Below are 7,837 nucleotides of genomic sequence, written 5' to 3'. Positions count from 1 at the left end.
GCCTCCCTGACACAGCGTTAGGGCCTGGCATTCCGGGCAGCAGGGGCAGCCTCACGGCGGCTCCCGCACCTCACAGCAGGGCCGCACTGCGCCGGAGGCCGCCCGGCGGCTTCTCATGGCCCTGTCTGTCTCCTGTGGGGCCGGAGATGCCGGATTGAGTGGGGGAGGGGGCGCCGCTGCTCCGCACGGCCTTCCTCCCTTCTCCCAACGGGCCGGGGTGCCTGGGTGGGCCCGGGCCACGCCGGGGCCTTCCCGGCCATCTCCCGCGACTCCGGCGCTTGCTGGGTCCACACGGCCTCTCCCCTTCCATGGGTGGGCTGCAGGGCCCGGAGGCCTCCCGGCCGTTTTCTTGTGCCAACAGGGCGCTGCGTTTCATTGGGAGAGCTGCTGTCATGTTCACCTCTACCAATGAAACGCAGCGCCGGGGTGAGGGATGACCCTGGTGTTGCAGAGCGGAACAGGGTCCTAGTGCCCCTGTTCCCTGCTCTCCCCTGAGCGGCGCGGCTGGCGGGCATGCAACACTCAGAGGAGGGAAAAGGAGGCCGCCACGCAGCTCCTCCACTCGCTGGGGTGCCACTCAGCGCCCCTGAGCACCCAGGCGCCCCGCGCCACTAGAGCCAATGGGCGAGCCGGCCCTGCTTCCAACTCTATGATTCTATGGTGGTGGAGGCTGACCCATTAGGGCGAATGGCGCACTGCCCTTTGATACTCAGCCAGACTCCCCCCAGACCTCCACCAGGTGAAGATAAGCTCACCTAGTGAAAAGCCTATCATTACCCTTTATGGGAGAACAATGCAGGATAACGTATTGGTCAAACTTTGAGACAAACACATTGGTGATGTGTGGCAAGCTGATTACCTCTGTAGCATAATCTCCCCATGTCTGTCCCAGGGGAAGGATATGTATTAATAGGTCATTTCCATTATGCAAATACATCCCCCCCCCCACCTCATTCTGAAAAATAGCCAGCCTGGCATGTAGGCAACTCGCTCCGCACTACTCCATAAAGAGCCATTTGCATTAATTCAACATGAAATGTCAGTGTTTCATAATTCATGACAGTATGCAGAGATCTTTTTGCAATAGAGCTACAGAAGGTTCAACTAAGATTGTATCGGAGACCAAGGCGAGCCAGATATTTCATGGAATGTCCAAAAGCCTCCACCCTGTCCCAGATTTTAATTTTGGGGGTTTGTGCTTGGTGAAAAGCAGCACCAGCTATCATATTAATCTAACCAGCTATCTGTTGGAAAGACAAGAGAGTAGCACAGAGTTTCCTAGGCTGCCTCCCTTGCTGCTGCTGGTTGCTGGAACCAATTGATTAAGCCCTTATTGGTAAATTTACTTGGAAAATCTGATATCTTTAATGTCAGATACCTCCTTGAAGATAAGAAAAATGATATAATGGCAAATTTTATCTCAGGTAATAAGAATTAGAAATCCACATGTCTTGGATGAAACACAGTGACTGCCTAGTAATGTCTTTTCCATATTTCTGTTGTGCTTTGCTCTTAAAATTGCTTTTGCGGGCCTTTGGACCATAATAAAGAACGACCGGGACGCAGGTGGCGCTGTGGGTTAAACCACTGAGCCTAGGGCTTGCCGATCAGAAGGTTGGCGGTTCGAATCCCCGCGACGGGTTGAGCTCCCGTTGCTCGGTCCCAGCTCCTGCCAACCTACGGTAGCAGTTTGAAAGCACGTCAAAGTGCAAGTAGATGAATAGGTACCGCTCCAAGCGGGAAGGTAAACGGCGTTTCCATGTGCTGCTCTGGTTCACCAGAAGCGGCTTTGTCATGCTGGCCACATGACCTGGAAGCTGTACGCCGGCTCCCTAGGCCATAAGAGCGAGATGAGCGCTGCAACCCCAGAGTCGGTCACGACTGGATCTAATGGTCAGGGGTCCCTTTAAAGAACTTGTGTGCTGCTGGTTGTTGGTTTCCAACTCCCATCAGCCAACAGTCAGGGATGATGGGATTTGTAGTCCAACAGCATTTAGAACAGGCATCCCGAAACTCAGCCCGCCAGATGTTTTGGGACTACAACTCCCATCATCCCTAGCTAACAGGACCAGTGGTCAGGGATGATGGGAATTGTAGTCCCAAAATATCTGGAGGGCCTGATTTAGAAGGTCCTTGGTTCCCAATCCCTGACTTAAGGGCTTCCTCTTGAGAGCTCCTCTAAGCTCTTCAGTATTCCTCAAGCCACACGCTTAACCATATGCAATTACCACACTGTCATGTTAGAAAGTACTTATTGACTATTCTACCAGGGTAGACAGAGATCTGGAAACGAACATATCCCATAGGCATAGAGAGCGCTGCTGCTAATCAACAGACCCTCCTCTCGGCTGGAGACAGTTCAGACGAGAGCAGCAGCAGCAACAAAAATCATTACAGGGCCAAGGGGATTGATTAACGAGGAAAACTGAATTAACTACTCCTACTAATAGCATTTATAAACCGTACCTCTCTAAATATACTGTACAGCGAGAAGGAGGGGGAATAAAGGCTTGTCTCGGTTTTTTTCCCTTTTTCCGACCTCAAGTTCAGTTTGCCACCTTTTCACAGTTTGTCAATATATTTGTTTAGAAAGTTCTCACAAAAAATAAAACCAGCATTTCCTTGCATATTTGTCCTAGCCCTCTTTGCTAAGATAATGCATGTTCGCTTGTCAATTTTACTAATATATGCACTTAAAAATGAGTTTTTAAATGCCAGGGGTTCAGAAGCCCCTAGGGCACACTCAAAAGAGACGGAAATAAGTGAGGCCCACCAGTCACAAAATGGTGGCATGGGATACAGCCAGTTTCAAAATGGTGGCAGAGGGCAAAAGAGTCATAAGCTAGTGATTACTTTTTTCTTTTTCACTGTTATGTAATCCCCCTTTGGAAATGGTTAAATTCCTTGCCACATACCTTGTGGTATGAAAATCTTGAATCCGGTGCTTCCAGAATAAAGTAAATATTAGTTGCCACACTAACAAAAAAGTTAGCCATCGTCGCAAGAGTGATAGTGCTACTCGGAGAAGGCTTGCTGAAATTAATGGATATAACTCATTTAGGCCCATTCATTTCAATGATTTCATTCCTTAGTGGGCTACAATCCCACGTCCAAGGAAGAATAAAATAGACTTTAATAAAATCATAGGTACTGTATATCGTGTATGGTGAAAGATTGACTGTTTGCTTTATCCATGATTCCTTCACATGCTGCCATTGAACTATTCTGGCAAAACATGGGTATTGCAGGCTGCAAAAGATCTCCTGCTCCCTCTCCCTCTCCGCAAGGTTTTGGACTTTTCCAAATCATCTTCCTTCTCCCTTACCTTACTTGTTTTCTGTGTTTTTTCTTCTTCCACTACTCGAGATACAGGACTGCCTTGCCTTCCATTTTATTCTATTACTCTATTTTATTCTACTACTCGGTTTGAGTACTTTCAGTTTAAGTACTCCACGGACCCGTCTGGAACGGATTAATCCACTTTCCATTACTTTCCATGGGAAAGTTCGCTTCAGGTTAAGTACGCTTCAGGTTAAGTACTCTGCAGACCGTCTGGAACGGATTAATCCACTTTCCATTACTTTCCATGGAAAAGTTACAGGTAGGTAGCTGTGTTGGTCTGAGATGCACACTTCATCAGATACCTCATACCAAAATAAAAACTTAGTTGGTCTTTAAGGTGCTACTGAAGGAATTTTTTTTAATTTTGTTTCGACTCAGACCAACACGGCTACCTACCTGTAACTAGAACTATGGAAGGCACCACATTGAGCTGCATGAAATGGAAGTCCATCAAGGTATCTGATGAAGTGTGCATGCACACGAAAGCTCATACCAAAATAACAACTTAGTTGGTCTTTAAGGTGCTACTGAAGGAATTTTTTTTATTTTGTTTCAATGGGAAAGTTCGCTTCAGGTTAAGTATGCTTCAGGTTAAGTACAGATTTTCGGAACCAATTGTGTACCACTGTACCTTTAGCAATAAAATATTCCTTCGCTTGCACTGTATTTCTCAGGGTTGCCCCCAGATGTCATTTTTTATCGCGCATTGGTCATGATGTGCTCATGATGCTCATGATGCTGTTGGGGTGGGCATACACAATCCTGTTTTCAGTGCTATCTGCACCGGAAAAAGTGCTGGGACAGTCAAATTGCTTCGTTCAGTGCATATCCCATATATTCCTGCTGATCTCAGATAACTTTTAATACTACATATGTTCTGGGTTTTTTTTTTTGATCCACTTTTGTTGCACTATAGCCCCTCCGGACAGCAATGATGTGGTGCAGCATCGCATAACAACTGACAAAGCAGAATAAATTCAACAGTGACACACTACCATTCTGTGAAGAACATGTTGTGGAATACACCTCGAATAAAGCACCAGTCTGGATGCCTTTAGCTGACACCATCCTGCCTGGCTTCAAATTACAAGAAAAAGGAGATTCTGACTAAACATCAGGAAGAACTTTCTGACAGTAAGAGTTGTTCGAGAGTGGGACGGTCTCCCTCAGGAGGTTGTGGTTGTAGTTCCTTGGATGTTTTTAAGCAGAGGTTGGATGGCCATCCGTCATGGATGCTTTAGCTGAGATTCCAGCATTTCAGGGGGTTGGACTAGAGGACCCTTGGGGTCCCTTCCACCTCTACAATTCTGATTCTATGATTTTGCTCCTGAATCCAGAGGCCAAAATGCTATGACTGGCAGCTGGTTTGTGAAAGCAAGGTTTGCTCCAGAGCTTCTGAATCTCAGCTTGGCTCCCTTGCTGAAGCGGTCTGTGGGTGTCACAACAACCCACAAGCTGATATACTGCAGAATTTGGAATGGGTGACTTAGAACTGATTACAGAATTCAGGGGGAGGAGAGAAGAATGGGGTAAAGCCACATGCTGCATTGAATCCACCCCCCCCCATAAAAAATGCATTGCAATCAGTTGTCGCAGGCACCCCCAAACTGCAGCCCTCCAGATGTTTTGGCCTACAACTCCCATGATCCCTAGCTAACAGGACCAGTGGTTGGGGAAGATGGGAATTGTAGTCTAAAACATCTGGAGGGCCGAAGTTTGGGGATGCCTGATGTCAGAAATTTGAATGTTGGCATTTATCAGTAAATTTTCAAGACACCCAGAAGGAAATAGGTTTTTTAAAAAATCATTCCAACATGAACAATAAAATGCTGACATTTACCAGTAAAATATCCAAATATTATATCTCTCTCCAGTGCTTACTGCTAAAGGACATTTTCCAGTGCTACTGTACCGAAATGTCAAAAAAGTGCTTCATGACACATTTTTTGGAAATTTCCCACTGGGCCGTCTTTAAAGAAAATAATCACAATAATAATAACGGCCAGTAAAGGTCAACACTCACTGCAATTCTGAAATTTGCCATAATATTCTCCAACAGTGTAACTTCCCCTCTGATCTCCATAACAATGTTGCTATAGGACAGATAGGAGGACAATAATTCAAATGAAAAAATGAGACCAAAGAAAGGTTGGGGTTGTTTTTTTGTTTGTTGGTTTGTTTTCAGATTTGGTAGCAGGAGGAGGCGGGGGCGGGGGGGGGGGGAGATTCAGCCACTTCTTTGCTTAGGAAATGCTTGCACTAAAATCTATTTTGCCAGTTTCAAAATTTGCTGCAAAGAAAACATTTTTGTTCTACTTTTATCCCAAGCAAGCCAAGGTGAGTAATTATAAAAGACAAAAAACAAAAAAGATTGAGCTGAGAAAGGGCAGGTAGGGAGACGGTCCTACTGAGGATGACGGCATGGCTATAAATTACCTCTCTGAGCAAAACTTGCAGATTCTTACCCGGTACAAAAAGCAGTAAGCATAAACTAGAGCTGGAAATTTTCCAAGTGTGTTCCAGCACTGGCTGGAAACATTCCTGGAGGTCTCATCATGTGATGTGTAGAAGCAAGCTTTCTCAGTATGTACTAATTCAAGTGAGATGCTTGCCCTGACCAAAAAGTACTTCTTTGAGCATCATATATAGAGAGGATTCAGTATTTGGGATTCAGGCTTATTTGATCATAATGTCCTCCATCTTTTACTTTCCCCCAATCCAAGATGTTTAGATTCTGCACAGGTTGGGCGAAAGAAATGTACTCTGCATGCTCAAATACACTATTACTTAGCGAATGCAAATTGGGAAAATGTTGTATTACTGGTGTATTACTTTTACATTTGGAAAATCTATAAATAAAATTTAAGCATTGCTAATAAAACAAAACAAGAACTTTTTATTTTAAAAAGGGATGTATTTGGGATCCAAGTCAGCTTGATAATCACATCCTCTGTCCTGCAGAGCTCGCATCCTCCCTCCCCCCAACCTGAGAAGTTTAGGTTCTGGTTGCACATACTGGGTGAGCGGCATGCACTCTGGGCATGCTCAAAAGACTTATTTTTATTTTGCACACTATAGGGATGAGAAAAATGCTACGGCCAAGGGTGTGGTTGTTCATTTGTGATTGGCTATGATGGTCTTTGTTTTCATGTGTGAGTGGGGTGGATTTTTGGGTCAGGTTAGCCATACTGATTTGTATGCTGGCGGTAAATTTTTGTCATTATCTTGTTGGGCTGTGTGTGTGATAAAGGGGAACCATACCGGGGTGAAGGCATCCTCTTCTATTTGTCCCCGTGTCACTTTCAGCTTGTTGGTTAGTTTTTCTAGTAAGGCTGTTTCCCATACTACTTGGTACCATTGGTCCAGGCTTCCTCCTGACAGGTCTCTCCAGTGTCTGGTTATGACGTTTCTGGTTGCTGAAAGTAGCCAACCCCAATCTCTCTCACCACCAGAAGAGCACAAGCGAATAAAGGAGTACCAACACAAACAAAGCTGACATCAAGCCCTACATATATTAAGCAAAACAGAAACATCGTCGCCTAATCCCACCCCCATCCACCCCCTATCTACCTTGTTTCCCCTCTTTCTTCTTAGTGTCTTAACAAATGAAACTGATTTGCAAAAATGATACATGTAAAAATATGAGAGACACTGTATACACCTTTGTAATTCAAGAAATCTTTAATAAAAAAATACTTTAGAAAAAGAAAGAAAAATGCTACGGCTAGCAGTTTGCACAAAGTATATTGCAGAAGGACAACCTAAACATTCCTAAACATTACGAAGAACTTCCTGACAGTAAGAGCTGTTCGGCAGTGGAATTTGCTACCAAGGAGTGTGGTGGAGTCTCCTTCTTTGGAGGTCTTTAAGCAGAGGCTTGACAGGCATATGTCAAGAATGCTTTGATGGTGTTTCCTGCTTGGCAGGGGGTTGGACTGGATGGCCCTTGTGGCCTCTTCCAACTCTATGATTCTATGATTCTATGAACCTATACAATATTTCTCTCTAAAACAGCTGTTCTGGGTTTTGGACCTGCCCACGTTGTTGCTAGCCCTCTGGAATTTCCACATTTCCAGAGCTAGCCCTCTGGAAATGCTTGGGACCTTCTAGCGGCAACTAATTATGACTGAACTTTGGGAGAATATCCATCCCATGTCCAACATCTTCCTTCTCTCCCTTTGCCCTGCAAACATCCTTAGGTTTCTGTGTAATACAGAACACTGAAGGAGAGTCCAAATGCGTAATCTGTGATGTGATTGCATCACTTTTCCTTCCTTCAAATCACTCAGGTGTCCTTTTCAGGGCAAAAGCTTCATGACTGGCTCTTTTTCTCTTCCCCACTTCGCTTTCCTGTCGGGCGGATGAAGTGAGTGCAGAGCTTTGCAGAGAGCGCGTCTCCCACTCGGGCGCTCGCCTCTCCATGTGGCCGCACGGTTCTTTTGCTGCTGCCGCGTAGAAGCGGCTGGGGTCAGGACTCAGGAGCGCCCGAGCCAGC

The sequence above is a fragment of the Zootoca vivipara genome, chromosome 4, assembly GCF_963506605.1.
Source record: "Zootoca vivipara chromosome 4, rZooViv1.1, whole genome shotgun sequence".
Taxonomy (NCBI): domain Eukaryota; kingdom Metazoa; phylum Chordata; class Lepidosauria; order Squamata; family Lacertidae; genus Zootoca; species Zootoca vivipara.
This window is presented reverse-complemented; position numbering follows the sequence as displayed.